Genomic DNA, 21970 nt, shown 5'->3' with positions numbered 1-21970 from the left:
CACACACGTTATAGTTAGGAATTAGCATTTAAAAAACCTTACAAATTCACTAAAAAAACCATAGGTTTCACACACGTTATAGTTAGGAATTAGCATTTAAAAAACCTTGCAAATTCACTGAAAAAACCATAGGTTTCACACACGTTATAGTTAGGAATTAGCATTTAAAAAACCTTGCAAATTCACTGAAAAAACCATAGGTTTCACACATGTTATAGTTAGCTGGAAATTTCACTCATAAAAAACCAATGAAATTCCCCCGTTATAGTTAGTTCAGCTAACTATAACTCGCGCGCCCGCAATCCACTGCTGATGATGTCACATATTACATCACTCATGACATGGTCAGTGACATCACTCATGACATCACTGATGACATCTCAAATGACATCACTGATGACATCACTGATGATGTCATCCATGTGATAAGTTACCACATCTTCTCACACCCTAATATAACCTTTGATACACCGACTCAAAATTTCAGAGTTCCATTCTAAAAACCATAGATACTCCAATACCAATAACTACATACCCACTCATTAACTCTTAGGTCTACATACACCTCCACTCACTCACCTGTTCAGTAATTCATACTTACAGTCACTCCATACAAGACTATCACATGCATTTATACACCTATATAGACACTCACACACCACCAATCATCCATAGAGGTACTCTCACACCTAGTCAGTCATGCAAATAAACACACTCCCATTTACTCACCTATGCGGTTATACACACTCAAGTTCACATACTCATAAAAATAGTACCACATTCTTACGCTCTTATAGAATCATTGATACAAGCACACACTCATCCATACAGTCACTCTCACAATCACACACTCTCACATCTACCCACTTATATACTCTTACACGCATATATACTGCCTTTCACATATGTAGTTAGTCACAAATGTACCACTGAGATATACATTCAATCCCTAACACACCCATACATACACTCACTCAACCATACAGTCCATCACAGATGCACTCTTAAAACCATGCACCCATAGAATCACCCACTCACACATCTATGCATAGAGTCACACACACCCTACCCACACAAACACTCAGGAACCCATACAGACAAGCAATCAATAACTCATATAGACACTCATATAGCTATTCACAAAACCATGCAGCCACTTATACACCAACATACAGACACATACAGACATTTACACAGTTTAGTCACTAGTCTGCAGTAAGATACATTTAATGACTCACTTATAGAGTCAGTTACGCACCACAGAAAATCATCCATTTACACACTTGTACACCCACTCATTCTTCAACAGGCCTTTCCCTATATATATTAAACATATTAAAATTGTTCAGAAACACATACTCAATGGATGATGTCATCAGTGATGTCATCAGTGATATCATTTGAGATGTCATCAGTGATGTCATGAGTGATGTCACTGACCATGTCATGAGTGATGTAATATGTGATGTCATCAGCAGTGGATTGCGGGCGCGCGAGTTATAGATAGCTGAACTAACTATAACGGGGGAATTTCATTGGTTTTTTACGAGTGAAATGTCCAGCTAACTATAACATGTGTGAAACCTATGGTTTTTTCAGTGAAAATATATATATATACATATATATATATATGTCCAAAAACCAAAGTAACGCACTCTCAGAGGTCAGCTCTTTATTTCATCCAACAATCGTTACGTGTTTCGACACGAATGTGTCTTGCTCACACGATGTTTGAAACTTTACTTAGCGTTCATATATACAAACAATGTAAAAATAGAAGAAGCACTTGTGATTTCAATGTATTCGTATAGTACATAACATGGCAGCCATCTTGGAACTGGAATTGTAATTTGTGTAAACATGTAGATACTGGGTTACTGCAGTTCGTAATCTATTGTAAGAATTGTTACAGTACTGTCAAATCATTCGTAAACAGAGAACCCAGTTATACATGATACTAAATAAACTGAAATACAGTAATCCGAGTTACAGCCTTGGATTGAAAGATCTAAAACTTTATGCGTAATTACAACAAACAGATGTTCGTGAGATCAACATCTCATTTCAATCAGCTTAGTGCCAGTGTCTTCACGCAAGGATATATACGTGGTGAAATTGATAAGTCACGCATGCTTGTTGTTCCTATATCATCTTATAAAGTTAGCGTTACTGAAGTGTTGCGAAAAAACTCAGATCTTTCAATCCAAGGCTGTAACTCGGATTACTGTATTTCAGTTTATTTAGTATCATGTATAACTGGGTTCTCTGTTTACGAATGATTTGACAGTACTGTAACAATGCTTACAATAGATTACGAACTGCAGTAACCCAGTATCTACATGTTTACACAAATTACAATTCCAGTTCCAAGATGGCTGCCATGTTATGTACTATACGAATACATTGAAATCACAAGTGCTTCTTCTATTTTTACATTGTTTGTATATATGCACGCTAAGTAAAGTTTCAAACATCGTGTGAGCAAGACACATTCGTGTCGAAACGCGTAACGATTGTTGGATGAAATAAAGAGCTGACCTCTGAGAGTGCGTTACTTTGGTTTTTGGACAATTATCGTGACCGGCCTGGGTACGCCGGCGAAACGCACCACCTGACTAGGGACTACTCCCGGAAGGACCCGAGTTTGTTGATATATATATATATATATATATATATATATATATATATATTACCTACTGGCAGTCGCCAGTAGGTAGTTATAGTTAGGACCTATTTTCCATAGGAAATCCGCAATATTCTATTTGGAATAACGTTGGCGCCGATTGACGAAATTTCACGGTGATTCGTCAAGCGGGGGCAGAGAAAAAAGGGGGGTCTCAGAACGCGTTTTCCCCAAGCATTTTCCCATAGGATCTGTTGACGCAGCTACAGCCCGAACTGCTGAACGGAATTACACCGAATTTGGCAAAGAGGTAGTCCTCAGTTCAGACTCGTGCCTTTTGGTTAAATGGTGTAAATCCGTTCAGTAGTTCCTGAGAAAATTAGAGTTAAAAAGAGAGATATATCTGGGCGGAGCCTAACCACACATCTCATCGTGAGATCTGATTGGCTGTCAGTACTTCATCCAAGAAGTGTTGGCAGCCATCTTGGGACCAATATACATGATAGCACCTCATTAAAAAGCATTGCAGTTAATAGAAGGTTTTAAGACTTTAGTTACATTATAAATCATTTGTTGATGGTACCATACTCATTTTAGGAATTGTGGTGTGTTCTAAGGTGATTTTACCATGTGAAAAAGCCTGCTGCTGTAATATGATGAATCATGTTTGAGAGAAAACTATTTCCTCATGCTTTCCCCACAGGGGTTTGGAAGGTGATGTTTTCCCCTAAACTGAGAGCATATTTTCTATAAATTCACATTATCTTTCTCAGTCATGTGAGAATGAAGTCTGAAATTCTCAGTAAAACATGTACATCCAACAAGGGCAGAACCTGTCAGTTGATTCCTTTGTAATCTACTGTAGCTTCCCAGAGTATTCTAAAGAACAACTAGAGCGCTAACAGTCCTACTTATGACTAGGCCTGGGCGAAAATTTCGTTCCGTTTGCGGAAATTGCGATAATTTGACATTTTCGCGTTCCGCGGAGAGCGCGAAAATGTCAAAATTTCCGCTTTCCGCAGCTTGGCGATAATTTGTTTCTTGCTCGCGCTGTAAAATAATACATTCTCGAGCGCGCGCGATCGCCTTACCTGAATCCCTGCGTTCGCCGACAAGTTTTCTTGATCCGGTCGCGTTCTCCATGAGATGTTGGATTGTTTTTAGCCATTTGCGCTGTCTCGCGACAGTTCGCGCCTGCAGTGACGTCATGCGTCGCGCGATCACGTCTTTCTTCTCGCGATCATGCACCGCGAGACAACTCAAAACAAGATGCCCGCGCCCGCGGGCAACCACATGGGTAAGTTGGTGACCCGCAACCATGCAGAAAATCTTGCGAACATGCGGGAAAAAAAATTCTGCATCTTCGCGATATTTCCGCTTGTTTGCGATAATTTTCAACATTTTCGCGATAATTTGTGAAAGTGGATTTCGCAAAGTCCGCCCACCCCTACTTATGACAAACGTATTGCACACCTGAAGCCATCTTGATTGGAATAAAGTGGTAACTCTTAAAACATTTAATTTAAAAAGGAACAAAATGAGGGGGTTCATTTTGCCATAGAAAGTATGATTAGTGCTGCAGAAAGAAAAATTAGGGCACATTTTGACTTCTCAAATCCTCTTCTGCACTTTGAATACCAGCAGCAGACTTCCCTGGTGAGCAGTAGCTTTACTACAGTGATCTAATGAGCAACTAGAGTGCTAACATTCAGAATTTATGGCAAATGTGAGACACATCTGAATGTCTTCTTGATGGAACCAAAGTAAAAAACTGAAAGTATTTCCTACTGAGGAGACTGCAGTAAATGAGGAAATTAGGAAACTTCATAACAAATAAATCTCCCAAGATGGCCACCAGAGACAAAAGAGCCCAAATGTAGCCCAAATATCACCCAGATGTAGCCCAAGTATAGCCCAATGACAGAATGTCCCAGAGTGTTCTAACGAACAACTAGAGCGCTAACAGTCTTACTTATGACAAAAGTATGGCACACCTGAAGCCATCTTGATTGGAATAAACTGGTAACACTTAAAACATTTAATTTAAAAAGGAACACAATGAGGGGGTTCATTTTGCCATAGAAATTATGATTAGTGCTGAAGAAAGAAAAATTAGGGCACATTTTGAGTGAATTCTCAAATCCTCTTCTATTTCATTAAAAAATTCTGATATGCAGACTGAAACATGCACTTTTAATACCAGCAGCAGACTTCCGTGGTGAGCAGTAGCTTTACTACAGTGATCTAATGAGCAACAAGAGTGCTAACATTCAGAATTGATGGCAAATGTGTGACATATCTGAATACCTTCTTGATGGAATCAAAGTAAAAAACTGAAAGCATCTCCTACTGAGACTGCAGTAAATGAGGAAATTAGGAAACTTCATAACAAATAAATCTCCCAAGATGGCGACCAGAGACAAAAGAGCCCAAATGCAGCACAAATATCACCCAGATGAAGCCCACATGTAGCCCAATGACACAAGTGTGCAAAACACTTATTTTTTGTGTATTTGCAGTTTTATATAGTGCAGACTTGTCAGGTATTGGAGTGCTTTACATGAGCATTGGTTACATCACACAAGATCACATTCATTTTGGTTGTAGACATGGGGAGATTAAGTGATTTGACCAGAATCACAGAATGTTGAGCTGAAGCAGAAACTCCAACCTGGTTCCCCAGTTGCAAAGTCTGCAGCTCTGGAAGTAACACCACATCCTCTCCCCTAGGTGCAACATTTAATCAAGTGGTCAACTGGATAAAAAAACATAAAGATTACAAATAATTTAAAAGTTCTTTGTCGCTATTTGAAAACTCAGAAAATATGTCCTCATTTTAGTTTTTTAGAGCACTAACCATAATTTTGATGCAAATAAGACCCTTTGATATATGTAATTTCTAAAGGAAATGCTCTAGGTATTACAGTTTTGATTACATCAAGATGACGTCAGGCGTTCCACACTTTTGTAATAAATATAGAATGTTAGCAGTCTAGTTGTTCATTGGGATACTGTTGAGAGGCAGAGGCCAGGCGCATGGACTCTGGAAATTGAAGGCAGGTAGGAGAGTGCAGAGGCAACAATTTGACCACACTGGGCAGGCAGGAAGGGCAGTGGCAGCACAACAGACTATGGAGGGCAGTGGAAAGGGGGGCAGGGGCAACAAACCAACAATACAGGACTGGCAATAGAGGCTGTGGCAATATAATAGACCATTGTGGGCAGAAGGAAGAGGCAGTGGTAGTACAACCATACATGCCAACAGACCTGTTTCAGCCAGGAAACGTCCATTGTTTTTAAGCTCAAATGGGCTATATTTGATCTGTCTCCTGTCTACAGTCTCCTCTTTTTCAATGTAACTCAAAGGGGAAAATCAATACCCCAGTTTTTTTCAAAATCTCCCTCTTACCAAGTTCAAAATGTTCGCAAGTATGGTACATTGGATCATGGTAGGCAGGAGGAATTGGGGTAGAGACATGGAATCAGATAACAGAGGACAGGAGGGACATGGAGAGGTGCACCAAACTGACCCTACAGGGCAGGCATCAGGGTTTGCAGCAGCACAATACACGACACAGGGCATGCGGGACGGGAGTGCAGCACAACAATCCATAGAAAGCAATAGGGAGGGGACAGGACCATGCACATGGACAATAGAGAACAGAGGGGAAAGAGGCAATGGTAGCTAGCTGACCATAATGGACAGACAGGAGAGAAAGCTGCAGCATAACAGACCATAAAGGACAGGAGGGACGGATCAGGGGCATTACAATGGAACAGACAAGCCAAGAGGGAGGGACTAGGGGTCTGCACATGAAAACAGAGGGCTGGGGGCATGGGGCAGGGCAGGAGCAGCAAGATGACCATGGAGGTCAGGCAGGATGGGCACTAGAAACAAGACACACCATGGAGAGCAACAGTGAGACTATGATGGCATACACACAAAATATGGAGGGAAGGTGGGAGGGGGTCAGGGGCAGCTAGCTGCCCACACAGGGAAGGTGGGGAGGCCATGGCAGCACAGAAGACCATGCATGGCAAGCGAGAGGGTTAGTGGCAGCACAATGGCTATGATGGGCAAGAAGGAGGGTGCAGGGGCATGCACAAAGGACCATGGAGGATAGAAGGGAGGGTCAGGACCTGGGCACAGACATGAGTGTTCAGGGGAAGGGGCCTCACAACAGACCGCGCGGGGCAGGCAGGAAGAGCAGTTGCAGCACAACAGACCGGGGAGGGCAGAAGGGTGTGGCTGTAAAATGGACCATGGAGGACAGGAGGAAGGGGATAGGGGCATGGCATGTTATGTTATGTTATGTTATGTTAGCCTCATTTTATAACGCGCACAGATACTAAAAAAAGTGTCCCGGCGCGATGCCTACTAGCAAGAGAGGAAAGAAAGCTTGTGAACATCCGAAAGATCCTGCCCAAAAAGATATTTAACAAAAGAGTAAGGTTTTTAAATGTTTTTTAAATAACCTAGAGTTATTCAAGCTTCGTAACTCAAAGGGAAGAGTGTTCCAATCTCTAGCTGCTTTCACCGAGAGAGAGCGGCCACCTAGCCTCACCAAGCGGAACCTAGGGACCGCCGCGAGGCATTGACCCTTGGAGCGAAGCTGCCGAAAAGGTACATAGAACATAAAACACCTCCTAAGATAGAGAGGCCCAGTCTGATAGAGAGCCCCATGAACCAACACCAAGGCCTTAAACCGAACACGCTGTTCAATCGGGAGCCAATGGAGTGTGCGAAGGTTCTGGCTAGCACTAGATCTAACGGACAAGCCAAGTAAAGTTCTAGCTGTCGCGTTCTGAATGATATGCAGTTTTTTCAATTGGTAGGCCGGAAGTCCACAATACAAAGCATTGGCATAATCCAGCCTAGACAGGATAAGTGCCCGTGTAACCATTTCCTTGGCCTCTTTAGGGAGCAATGTCAGAAACTTCTTAAGTTTTTTAAGCATCCCAAAGCAAGCCCCTGCTAGCTTACTGATCTGCGTATTAAATCCCAGATCCTGGCCAAACCAGATACCAAGATTTTTAGCTGGACAGCCAGAGGCATTCGGAAGAGGAAAGCCAGTAGGCCAAATCTCCTCCCTAAAATTGGGAGGAAAGGTCCCATAGAGAAGCACTTCGGATTTCTCCTCATTATATTTTAATTGGGCCCTGGCTAGCCACCTAAAAACCTCCGCAAAGCATGTCCTGGCAGTCGAGGGGGAAAAATCAGTTTTACTCCAAGTAAAGAGGAGCTGGGTATCATCTGCGTAGACTATAACTTTCGCACCCAGCTCCTCAGCTAAGTACACCAAAGGAGTCATAAAAATATTAAAAAGCAGAGGGCTAAGTGTAGAGCCCTGCGGGACCCCCGTGTCCAGAGAATGTGGGGTCGAAGAAAAAGGAGGCAACTACACTTGCTGAGATCTATTGACAAGAAACGACTCGATCCATTTCCATACCTGGCCAGAAATACCAATCTGAGACAACCGTGCCAAAAGTTGTTGGTGTGGCACGGTGTCAAATGCTGCTGAAAGATCTAAAAGCACAAGGGCTGCTTTACCGCCAGCATCCAGGCGATCTCTGATTGCCTCAGTCACCTCGACCAGGGCTGTCTCGGTGCTATGAGCAGCTCTAAATCCTGACTGGGCATAGTGGAGGGCCCCAGAAGTCTCAACATACTCAGAGAGTTGTTTATGGGCAGCTTTCTCACAGATCTTAGCCACAGCCGGAAGGAGGGAAATGGGACGGTAACTGGCAGGGCTTTCTGGGTCCAGGGAGGTTTTTTTTAATAACGGAAGGAGCTTAGCTTGCTTCCATGTGGACAGGCAGGGTGGAGGTGGAGGTGGCAGGGACAGGTTACAGTCATCTGACAATGCTAGGCAGGTGGGAGGGGAGTGGCAGCTCAACAGAACACTCAGAGTAGATAGGAGTGGCAGGTCCATGGAACATGGTGGGCAAAAAGGATGGAGCAGGGGCATGCACAAAAACATCATAGGGCAGGGCGAAGAAGAATAGGGGCAGCAAGCTAAGCACAGAGGCTAAGCAGGAGGTCAATGATGGTCCATAGAATTGGGCAATGGAGGGCAGGAGGAGTGGACTGGTACATCATGCTAAATGGAGGGCAGTGGCAGCACATCAGACCATGCATGGCAGGAGGGAGGAGGCTAGTCCATGGATTCAGACAACAGAGGATAGGGAGGAGGTGGATTGGGCAGCAAGCTAACTGTTCAGAGAAGGTGGGTATTAGGAACTTTATTGTTTTTAAAATGTGTGTCTGTGCGAACTACTTAAAGTATGAACAAGTATGCAGCATAATCTCACTTTTATTCAGGAAGAAGAGGACGTTTGTGACTGTGACTCCGGGCTCACTTGGCAGAAACACCCCGTGACCCTCCACCCCCCATCGCAAAATGTAATGCCTGTGAAAAGGGTAGGTGGACGCAGTGTTATATAGAACATAGTCCTGAGAGCACGATTGAAAATGAAAACTAGATATAGTATATGGTATAAACTATACACCAAAAAGTGTGATATAAGATGAACCGGGGCGTGAAATATAATATGCAATACATTGTGCGCAATGATAGATTCATTGGAGAGCGAGAGATAGCACAGGCACTAGCGTGTGCTATGCGGTATGCGCCTTGGAGTGTAATATGCACAGGGCAGTGTTGTGTAACCTAACTAGTCTCTAAAGTTGTAATATAAAATATGTGCTGGGGAGTGTAACGTTGCATATGCACTGTGACAAAGATATGGATCCCAGATTGTAATATGTATGGCATAGCGCTGTGCGTTATAACATAGGCATCGAGGAAGGCACGTTAGATGGGGCAATATAACCTGTGCAAAGGCAAGTGTGGCATGACATATTCACGGGGTGGTGTTACAGTGCACATGGGCTAGAGTGTCATAGCATACGCACTAGCTGGTGGAATACAACACAGAGGTGTGTGGAACTCGGCGGGCACTTTTGGGTGTAACACAGCATTGGGCTCAGCCAGGAGCACGCTGTGACTCTCAAGTGAGGTTCGTCTCCTTTCCAGAGAGTAAAATAAAAAGTATTACACATCCGGCGGTGGTTGTGTGTTTTATTAACCGTGAGGGGGGTTTCTTGCATAGTTTGGCCGAATTTTTGTAGAATCCCCTTTGAATGGCTTGGTGTGCGTGTGTATTAAATGTGCCCGTCAATAGCAACCCATGTTTGTATAAATAAACGACAAGGGTGTCTACTTGGAGAGTACCCACCGGTGGGGGCGCCGGGATTAGGCACGGTAGGGCGTCAGACACGTCAGAGCTTTACTAGCGGTGTAAATACATTCCACATGGATTCATTGTATGCATAGTCACCTTTTAAGGAATATCATGCAAATCGTCATGGTGATGGGTACATACGGTTTGTCCAGCATATCCAAGGTGTTCCTATAAATATATCTTTTTTTAAAATAACAAAAAACAAAGGCCGGCCCCAGGGATGGGGTGCCCAGGGCCATCAGTGGCCTGAGGAGGGGGGCAACGCAGCCCCCCTCCTAAAGAATAAAACAAAAAAGGCCCTGACCCGGGGGTTGAGGTCCCCGGGGCCGATTAAGGCCTTGGAAGGCCAAATTTATTTTTTTCACCAAAAGAAATTAGGGTGCAGGCTATGGGGGATGGGTTCCCCAGGGCCAATAAATTAGAAAAAGAAGGGGGCCACACAGCCCTCCTTCTTAAAAAAATAAAATAAATAAAAGACCGGCATCATGCTGGAGGCCACGCCCCCTCCTTGCAGCACTCTGCAAACGCGCCTCCTGGCCAGTTGTAAGTTGGGGAATTTATTCCCCTTCAATACTGAGGGTCCCTGAGGGCCAACTAGCCCAACAGGTATCTCCAGTATGCGCCAGGGAGCTGCGTTGCAGACAGGTGTTCTGAGGCCACGCCCCTTTTAACACCTCTATGCAACGCAGCTCTGTGGCGCTTACTGGAGGTACCTAGTGGGCTAGTTTGACCCTAGGGACCCTTAGGATTCAAGGGGACTTAATCTATCAACTTAGAACGGCCACAGGGTGCGTTTACACAGTGGTGAAGGGAGGGGACGGGGCCTGAGGTGACGTGTGCAAACACGCCCTGTGGCGCGTTTTAAGTTGGGGAAATAATTCCCTTTCAGTTCTGAGGGACCCTGGGGGCCAACTAGCCCACCAGATGCTTCCAGTAAGCGCCACTGCTCTGCGTTGCAGAGAGGTGGTGCAGGCCGTGCCCCTTTTTACACCTCTCTGTAATGGCGCTTCCTGGACATACCTAGTGGGCTATTTTGCCCCTAGGGACCCTCAGGATTCAAGGGGACTTAATCTCCCAACTTAATAAACGGCCACAGGCCGTGTTTACGCAGTGGGGAAGGGAGGGGACGGGGCCTGAGGTGATGTGTGCAAACACGCCCTATGGCACGTTTTAAGTTGGTGCAATAATTCCCCTTCAATCCTGAGGGCCCCTGGAGGCTAACTAGCCCACCAGGTGCTTCCAGTAAGCGCCACTGAGCTGCGTTGCAGAGAGGTGGTCCAGGCCGTGCCACTTTTTACACTTCTCTGCAACGCAGCTCTGTGGCGCTTACTGGAGGTACCTAGTAGGCTAGTTGGACCCTAGGGACCCTCTGGATTCAAATGAACTTAATCTCCCAACTAAAAACGGCCACAGGGCTTGTTTACACAGTGGTGAAGGGAGGGGACGGGGCCTGAGTTAACGTGTGCAAAAACGCCCTGTGGCGCGTTTTAAGTTGGGGAAATAATTTCCCTTGAATCCTGAGGGACCCTGGGGGCCAACTAGCCCACCAGGTGCTTCCAGTAAGCTCCACTGCGCTGCGTTGCAGAGAGGTGGTCTAGGCCGTGCCCCTTTTTACATCTCTCTGCAACGCAGCGCTGTGGCGCTTACTGGAGGTACCTAGTGGTCTAGTTGGACCCTAGGGACCCTCAGGATTCAAGGGGACTTAATCTCCCAACTTAAAACGGCCACAGGGCGTGTTTACACAGTGGGGAAGGGAGGAGACGGGGCCTGAGGTGACGTGTGCAAACACGCCCTGTGGCACGTTTTAAGAGGTAGTTTTAATCCCCTGCCCTATTATATACTAGGGGCTTACAGAGGAGGTCATGCTAATCACAGGGGGACCCCAACACATAGTGTTCCCTAGATTATGTAGGTGTTTTCACTGTATTCTGAGTGTCTTTTAACATAGCACTGGCTCTCGGACTGGTTAGTCAGACTCAGTTACCACCAGTATCAGTCTGAAAAAGTTGAGGGTACAAGATGATTTTGCAACAAGGCTTCTTTCTGCTCTTCTGTTTGTTCTTTCTGCACGTTCTCCTTTTTCCTTCCCTTTTCTTCGTCTTTGAGGACTTCTGTTGCTTCTTTCTGCATTTCTTTTTTTTCTTTCTGTGCGTTTTTTCTTCTTTCTTCACATGTATATCTCTGTAGGCATAGTTAGAAATTAGCATTTAAAAAACCTTAGAAATTCACTGAAAAAACCATAGGTTTCAGGGGCATTATAGTTAGCTGGACTTTTCACTCGTACAAAACCATTGAAATTCCCCGTTATAGTTAGCTCAGCCAACTATAACTCGCGTGCCCGCAATGCACTGCTGATGACGTCACATATTACATCACTCATGACATGGTCAGTGACATCACTCATGACATCACTCATGACATCTCAAATGACATCATTGATGACATCACTGATGACATCATCCTTGTGATAGAGTGACAGACCTCCTCTCCCCCTAATATAACCTTTGATACACACATTCAAAAATAGGAACTAAAATTTTCAAAACAATGGACATACCAATACCAGTTACAACAACCCATTCAGTAATGCTAAGATCCACATACACATCCACTCATTCACCAACAGTCCTATACAGTAACTCATACATGTACTCACTCATCATATGTACTCATACACCTATACATCCTGTTACACAACGCCACTCATCCATAGAGTTACTCACACACATAGTCACTCATGCTAATAAAAATTCAAACATCCATTTACTTGCATATATAGTTATACACACACCACCACACTTACTTCTACAGAAACTTACACATACTTAGGGCCCGATTCACAGAACTAACTTAAGACAAAATCCTAAACTTACTACTTTTGGTATTCACAGAAGTTAGGATTTTGTCTTAAGTCTGTCTTAAGTTTGTCTTAAGTTTGTCTTAAGTCTGTCTTAAGTCTGTCTTAAGTCTGTCTTAAGTCTGTCTTAAGTTTGTCTTAAGTTTGTCTTAAGTTTGTCTTAAGTCTGTCTTAAGTTTGTCCTAAGTCAAACTTAGGACAAAATCCTAACTTCTGTGAATACCATAAGTAGTAAGTTTAGGATTTTGTCTTAAGTTAGTTCTGTGAATCGGGCCCAATGTCTTTTAAACAATCACTTATAGAAACACATACTTATTCATACAGGAACTCTTTCAATCTCTCACTCTCACATATACTCACTTATATACACCAATAGTCACATATACTAGTTTAAAACATATGTAGTTACTCATAAAGACACTATTGAGACAGTCATTCACTCACTAACACACCCATGCACACACTCATCCACCCATACAGTCCTGCACACATGCTGCCTTCAACACATACAAACAGTGAGTCACTCATTCATGCACCTGTGCACTACGTAATACCCCCCACCGAACCATACAGACACTCAGACACTCATACTGATACTCAAAAAACCAACTAATAACCTATATAGATACTCGTGTAGCTACTCACCAACCCATGCAGACACTTATACACAAAGTGAGAGACTGATACAGATATTTACATATTTAAACATTACTCACTAAGCCATGTATTCACTAAGATACACTTAATTAGTCAGTTATACAATCAATTTTTCAAAAACAAATCATCCATTTAGACACTTATATACCCATTAATTCTTCCATTGACCTTAAGATATACATATATAAAACATATGTAATTTTCAGAAAAACACACATTCACTGACCATGTCATGAGTGATGTAATATGTGACGTCATCAGCAGTGCATTGCGGGCGCGCGAGTTATAGTTAGCTGAACTAACTATAACGGGGGAATTTCAATGGTTTTGTACGAGTGAAAAGTCCAGCTAACTATAACGCCCCTGAAACCTATGGTTTTTTCAGTGAATTTCTAAGGTTTTTTAAATGCTAATTCCTAACTATAACGTGCCTGAAACCTATGTTTTTTTCAGTGAATATATATATAAGCAAGTCTAAAGTTACTATTCTTAGCTCCACAGCTAAGCACCGTGAAGACATGAATATTATTGAAGTACACATATATCGTTTCAAAAATATGAGTTGCAAGAATATTGTGTCAAACTTATTGTAAAGTCAAAAACATTGAGAAACAGCATTTACAGGGTACAAATATTGCTTTTTTAAGTATGTAATATTATTGAAAAAGATATTGTTGCATAAAATTTCATTTACTTAAATATAATTGGATAAAATATCATTTTTAAATAATTGTGTACATATGTTATTCATAATAAGTTGAGGTATTATTATAATAATACTTTTTGTTTGCATAATTTGTAAGTTTTAATGTGAAATTTGTTTCTTCACATTTAGGTGCCGATTCCGATCCTGTAAAACCCGGGTACAAATGGTCGTATGGAGCATTTTCTCCGTACGACTCGTACCCAGGAATTCCACCGTACAAACCAGCAAGTACGATTTGTACAGAAATACCATTTCCGTACGAATTGTAAAAAACACCGTACGGCTAAAAAATACATACAATTCCGATCCTGGTCAGCACGTACGCGACATCCGCACGGAGTCAGGCAGCGTTTTACGGACCAGCAAGTACGATTCATACCTACAGCACTCCGCACGGCTGTATTTTTACGGGAGCCAAAAAGTGCCGGAAAAGCTAAGTACGCTGCGATGCACGAGGAAAAGGGGGCCCGCTACGCGACGTACACGCCATCACCCACATCGTACATGTCATCATGTACAGTGCGTACCCCAACATTGCATATGTACAGCCCGTACCCCCCACCCCCGTATGTACGGCCCGTACCCCCCACCCCCGTATGTACGGCCCGTACCCCCACCCCCGTATGTATGGCCCATACCCCCCACCCCCCGTATGTACGGCCCGTACCCCCACCCCCGTATGTATGGCCCATACCCCCCACCCCCCGTATGTACGGCCCATACCCCCCACCCGCCATATATGTACAGCCCATACCCCAGGCGTACCCCCACCCGCGTATGTCCGCACCGTACCCCAGGCATACCCCCCACTTGCGTATGTCCACACCGTACCCCAGGCGTACCCCCCACCCGCGTATGTCCACACCGTACCCCAGGCGTACCCCCACTCGTGTATGTCCGTACCGTACCCCAGGCGTACCCCAATCCTCGCGTATGTACGGTACGTACATACACGAGCATTGGGTACGCCTGGGGTACAGGGCGGACATACGCGGGTGGGGGGTATGCCTGGGGTACGGTGCAGACATACGCGGGTGGGGGGTACGGTCCGTACATACGGGGGTGGAGGGTACGGTGCGGATGTACGCGGGAGGGGTGGGAGGCTGGGGGGGGCCGTACGACTCGTACCCCGAGCACAAGTGTACTCGGGGTAGGGGTCATACAAAGTTCGCTCCATACGGGGCCTTTTCCATGCGCTTGTGTTTTCGGATGGGCGGTACGGATCGTACTTGCGCGCTCGGACTTCAGTTTTACGAGTTGTAAGTAAACCAGTCCGGGGACGTCTCGTAGACTTTTCCCGAGGCGATTCGTATGTATTTTCCACGTACGAGTCGTACTTCGCCGTTTGTACGGGACTTGTACGATTCGTACGGACAAAAATACAGATACGAGTCGTACGGGCAAAAAAAATCCAGGATCGGAATCAACCCCTTAATCAGTAATTTATAAATTACTAATGGGTTGTTGGATTTGTGACAGAATAGGGTGGGAAGTTATTTAAATTCTTGTTTTTTATTTTACATTCATTTTGTATTAATTCTATATTTAATTGCTAATGAATTGTGACATTATTTAAATTATTACTAGATATTTTCAGGTTTTAAATATATTTTATGATTTTTAATGAATATTTTAAAGTTTTTCTACTTTAATTACTATTTTATAATTTAGTAGTGGATTTTTAGGTTTATAGGGGATGAGGATGAGAGTGTATTTTAATTAAAAATATATATTTTAAATTAAGTTTTAATGTTCATTAAAGGTTTTATTTGTAATTAATTATACATTTTTCCCCTTCCTGCACAAAAACAATCCTGCCTGTAACACAGGCACCTTTGAACCAGGATGCACACAGTGCACAAGATCTAGGTGGCAGCAGAAATTCACCATATCTTAGTGGATATGGTGCATTTTTGCTGTCTCCCTTCAATGCAATGCAGCACAGTGCTGCAACTTTGCTTGCTGTCCTGCGCTGCCTGAAAATGTAGTAAATAGTCCCCAGTGTCTTTATTTATCTCACGCTTCCAGGTTCTTTTTCATTTGTGTTTTTAGTCGCTACACTCTTTCCCCAACTTTCTCTTCCTCTTGCTTCAACTCTTTTCATTATCTTGTTTAGACATCCCCAGTCCCCAAAAATGAGTCTCAGTGTCCCACCTGCAAAAAATTAGGCAATGATGCATGTCCATAGGTTCCATTCCAGCATTGATACTCATTTCCTAAATTAATAATTGAAATATTAAGACTCAGCACGCTCTCAAAAAACTGAAAGGGAACCAAATGGAAGACTATATTTGTGTTTTAGGTTTCTCAAAGAGTATGTCAAGTGATACATGCTTTGCAATGCATTCCTAATTGATACAAAAGAAAAATCTTCCAATTATATGCTGAAGAATAGTTCAGCAAAAGGTGGACCAACCAAAGTGTGATCTAAATTAACGTATCAGAAATCATTGTATTTTAGTACTCATATTGGTTTAGTCTGGTTTTACATGACGTATTTGAAGCATTTTAGTAATGTCTGCAAGTTAAATGCTTCAGCCAAACCTAACGACAGCTAATAAGACACACATGGGCCCAAAACAGATTACATTAAATCAGTGTGAGATTATTGTGGTAGATTTCACAGTAATGAAAATGGACCAAGCATAAAACAAATTTTACACCCAATTTCAGCTGCTTCTGAGTAGTATTAAGCTGTATTAAGCAGAAAGCTGCGTCATAATATAGTAGCGTTAACCAAAATAGAATAGAAAGAAACTGCTGCTGGCTAAGAATTGTTCTGCTACCTCTTTTCTAACAATCAGCATGCATTTATTGCTGTGACGATTTGGGTGCATTATATGGAATGGCTGTGCAGCCTTACAGTGAAATAGACTTGCGAAACCTGCCTTTGTTCCAGTCAGGCTCTTTTGAACAACCTTAAGCTCAACCCTGAGTAGCTGTGGCTTCAAGGGGCAAGGCTTGAACAAAGGTACTTGGGGCCTGATTACAAGTTTTGCGGTCTGTCCGTCCGAACTCCACAGTCTCTAGAAGACTGCAGCGCTAGCGTTCTTCCAACTGCCATATTATGTATTTTCGGATGTGCCAGTGGTGGTCTTCTTGGTGGTTGTCAATGGATTTTCATATTTATCATTGCCTCTGTGTATAATTTGATTGCATGTGTTGAATGTACACATATGGATGATACATGTGTAATAATACAACCTACCCATTGCTGGAGTCTGGTCCATATGTGGCCGTCCAGTCAATGGGTATATGGTACAAAACGGACTTACCTATTTTTCAGCAGGGTGAAGATGTTGCTGTGAAGGGGGGACCTGGAGAAAGGGATCCAAGTTTGAGTCTGACTGGTGAAACAGGGAATTGAGTATGCACCCGAAATCCATAGATTCTGCCAACTCAAAGCAAGCCATCCGATCGCCACAGTCGGCTCTTCGAAAAGCCAACCCGTAATACAGACAGAGGTGTGCTCCTCTCTGCCGCCCAGTGACCACTGCTTTCCTCTGTCCACAGCCGCGGCGGACTGCGGATGGCTGGCAGTGCCGGCGGTTTACCGGCGGTCTTTCAAACAGTAATCCAACAATTTCATAATACGATTGTCGAAACCACAGAGATTGTGACAGTCAGACCCACACCACGGCTAAGACGCTCTTGGGACCGCCAAACTCGTAATCAGGCCCTTAGTGAAAAGCATTTAACAGTCCCAAGCAACAAAATAAGCAAGCCACTCAACATAAAAGAAACACAACACCAATTTATAATAATCGATGATATTTGTAAGAATGTTTAGAGTCCTTGATAAGCAACAATACACCAGAGGGTTCTGGAGATACTTATTTTAAAAGGTTTTATTACTTTTAAATTCAACCGAAAACAAGTATTGGTCAATCAAAACTATACAAATTCTAGAAAAGTTTGTGAAAGTTAGTTTGGCTACTCTGGCCCGGCTTTGGTGACCAAATCCAACAGGGAGATGGTATGGGGGGCAATGGGGTAGATTTGGACAGTTAACCAGCCACCAGAGCATTTTCCAGTCTTGTTCCAAACTTTGCAGCACAACTGGATACAGGATGCTCTGGTTAAAATGCGGTTGATGGGGTTGCCTTTGTGGGGATTCCTCAGTCCACAAGCCATGTGGGGTGACTTTGGCCACAGAGCCCCTTAAAGTCCTCTTTGAGAGTGTAGAAGGCTGCTTAAAGTTGGGCTACCGGTCTCCGTACACCACATGCATTGTGAAATCCTTTAGTGGGGGCTAATGTCCCAATTGGTAATCATTCTGGGCTTTGACTCCCGGGTTCAGCAAACTCTGTGCAACTTTTGGCTGTAGAGGATTGGTTTCTCGGGGTGCCCAATGGCAGTCAGCAGCAATTCCTCTGAAGTGGCAACCGACTTGATGGTTTGGGCTTCTTTAGTTTCAATGTTGATGGTGTTGTTCCAGGGGTCAGCCATGCGGTCACTAGCCAATGGACTACCAGGTCTCCTCCATCATGGTGATGATTTTCCAGCAATGTGTGGCATCTGGCAACCCCAGCGTGCACTGTTCTCGCCTCCCTCTAGATGTCTGAACTTTACCTCGATTGTTAGGTGCTTGTTAGCGAACCCTAGAGGTGTCGCTAACTGGGAGCTACATGCCCTCAGTAAAACCAGTTTTGGCACTGGTCTTCCCTCTCTGTCCATGTCTCTAGCCTGTCAACCTGAACAAAGGGCAGCCCCTTGGGAGGGTTATCACCATTTGCTCACCAAAGGCGATTTTGCCTTTCATGCTCCCTTTTTGGGCTAACACCCTGAGCAGCTTCCTGCAAGGGGAGTTGACTCCTGAGCCTGTTGTGGGCTGCTATTGTTTCAAGCCTGGTAGGCATTCACACTACTCCTCAGGTAGGCAGAAAGCTATCTGTGGGATATTGCCCTTGAGAGGGTACTGAACCAGCTGGGTCACAGAGTGGCAACTTTATAAAAGGAGCTTTACTTTAATAGTTACATTAAATTCGACCTGGGAATCAGGTCAGGTGTAATGCCATGATTAATTTGTTACTTTACAGTATCCAGTTAGGTAGTCCCATTCAGAAGTTGGCCAAGCTGATGTCCCAGTCGGTAACTCTGTTTTGGCCAAAGGGGCTACTAACTTTTCCAAACTAAAACCTCCATTTTAGGGGTTTTGCTATTAAGAAACATATAGGCACACATGTTCTACTTAATAATATACAGCTCCCTGCCTTAGGGTTCTATAGGCCTTCCTTAGTGGACATTTACATATATTGTCAAGAGGAAGGGTGTCTTGTCATTAATGCTGATGGCAAAGTCTAACTTACAAAGTGGCAACTTTCCTTCCATTCTGCAGTGGCAGGTTGGGAACCATTTTGGACTTTGCCACACACAGGATGGCGCAATCAGAGCTAAAGCCCTGGGTGTACACTCTGCCTTATATCTCCTTGGTACCCTTGGTACCGTATACTATGGACTTATAAGTACGCCTGCACAACCAATTGGGGATAGTCAATTCCTATACACTTTGTAATGGGGAAGAACACTGGCACTGAAGTCTGATTAGCGGGCCTCAGTGCACTCTCAGAGTCAAAAAACCAGCAGCTAATAGTCCAAATGGGGGCAAAAAGTGGGGGGAAACGTGCTAAAAGCTTGTTTACTTACAACTGTCCATTGAAAATTCCATTGGGCCTGCATCTTAAAAGTTCTTACTTTTATAGAAATGTAATACCACTTTTGGAGTAAATATACTTTTTTAATGTGCTGTAATTTACAAGAATATATATGAAAAGTTGCAATAGTGGCAATTTTCTATTAGTGCTCCCATTTGTAGACATTCATGCATATTTAAAGGCATCAGGTTTGTTGGTCTTGGTCTACTTTTCATGGCTACTCACCCTCGAAGCCCAAGAGTGTTTTCCTAGGAGGAGATACGCCTGTAAATAACATTATAACACAGGTGTAATTTACATATGAAATCCAATTATAAGTGTACATTCTCATATTTTTAAATAGAAAACACACGCAAACTCAGTTATCTAAGTATGTCTATAGTAATATAATGGCCATTTATAAAGCAAAAAAATACCAAATCGTGTCATGGCACTGGCTAGCCTAACGAGCATAGGCAAAGGCAATAGGTCTTGCCTATGCAAGAGCTATTGGTTTTGGCAATGTGTTTTTGCCATGCTGTACACCAGTGTGGCTGCTATTCAGCATGGCTAAATGTTAGTGACATGGAGTGTCCTAGAGTGGAGTGGGGGGAGTAGAGTGTCATAGACTGGATTTGTTGGTGTAGAGTGCCGTAGAGTGGAGTAGGGGGAGTAGAGTTCAGTGATTCAGTGGCAGAGAGTGTTGTAGAGTGTAGGGTCATCGAGTGCAGTGTTGAAGAGTGGAGTGGTGTAGAGTGGAGTAGGATGGAATAGGCTGGAGTGGGCTGGAGTGGAGCAGATTGAAATGGGGTGAGGTTGATTGGATTGGGGTGGATTGGAGTAAGGTGGATTAGATTGGTTTGGGGGTGGGTGGATTGGGATGGGGTGGGGTGGATTGGAATGGATTATATTAGAGTAGGATGGTTTGGAGTGAGGTAAATTAGAGTGGAGGGGAGGGGGTGAATTGGACTGGATTGGAGTGGTGGATCGGAGTGGGTTGAATTGGATTGGCATGGAGGTTGGGGTAGGTTGTATTAGAGTGGAGTGAATTGTACTGGAGTAGGGTGGATTGGAGTGGGGTGGATTGGAGGCTGGTGGGATAGGGTAGGGTGGGTGTATTAGAGTGAGTAGGGTGGACTGTACTAGCCTAGGATGGATTTGGATGGGATTGGATTGGATTGGGGTAGAGTGGAGTGGACTGGAGTAGGGTGGGGTGGATTGGATTGCAATGGAGTGGGGTGGATTAGTGAGGTGGACTGGATGGGGTGGATTAAATTGAAGTGGAATGGGGTGAGGTGGATTGGATTGGGGTGGGATGGACAGAAGTGTGGTGGGGTGCATTGGAGTGGCTTTGATTGGAGTGAGATGGGGAGGTATGGACAAGAGTGGGGTGGACTGAGTGGGGTAGAATGGAGTGAGGTGGAGTGGAATGGAGTGGCTTGAGTTGGAGTTGGGTACATTGTATTGGTGTGGGGTGGAATGGAGTAGAGTAGATTGGATTGCAGTAGAGTGGATTGGATTTGAGTGAGGTGGATCAGATTGAGTGGGGTGGATTGGATTGTGGTGGAGTGGACTGATGTGGATTGGATTGGGGTGGGATGAACTGGTGGGATGGGGTGGATTGGATTGAGGTGGATTGGATTGGGGTGTGGTGAATTGGAGGGGTTGGAGTACAGTAGTGTGAAGTGGGGTAGATCTAATTTTGCGGGAATTGGGGGTTTGGATTGGGGTGGGTTGGATTGGAGTGGGGTAAAGTGGATTGGATTGGGGTGAGGTGAATTGGATTGGAGTGGGTCAGATTGGAGTGGGGCAGATTGTTTGGGATTGAAGTGGGCAAATTGGAGTGGGGCAGATTGCTTTGGATTGGATTGAGTTTAATTGGAGTGGGGTGCATTGTTTTGGATTGGAGTGAGGCAGATTGTTTTGGATAGGAGCAGATTGGAATGGGACAGATTGATTTTGATTGGAGGGGGCAGAATATTTAGGATTGAGTGGGGTAGATATCTTTGGATTGGAAGGGGGGAGATTAGTGTTGGGTAGATTGGAGTAGGGCAGACAGTTTTCGATTGGAGTGGGGTGGATTCAATTGAAGTGGGGTGGATTGTAGAGGGAGTGGAGTGGATTGGATTGGTGTGTGGTGGATTTGATTGGAGTGGGGTGAATTGTGTGTGGACCAAAGTGGGGGTAATTCGGATGGAGGAGGTTGATTGTGGTGATGTGGATTGAATTGGAGTGGGCAGATTAACGTG

The sequence above is a fragment of the Triturus cristatus genome, chromosome 7, assembly GCF_964204655.1.
Source record: "Triturus cristatus chromosome 7, aTriCri1.1, whole genome shotgun sequence".
NCBI lineage: Eukaryota > Metazoa > Chordata > Amphibia > Caudata > Salamandridae > Triturus > Triturus cristatus.
The sequence above is the reverse complement of the archived record's forward strand: the minus strand, read 5'-3'. Positions refer to the sequence as shown.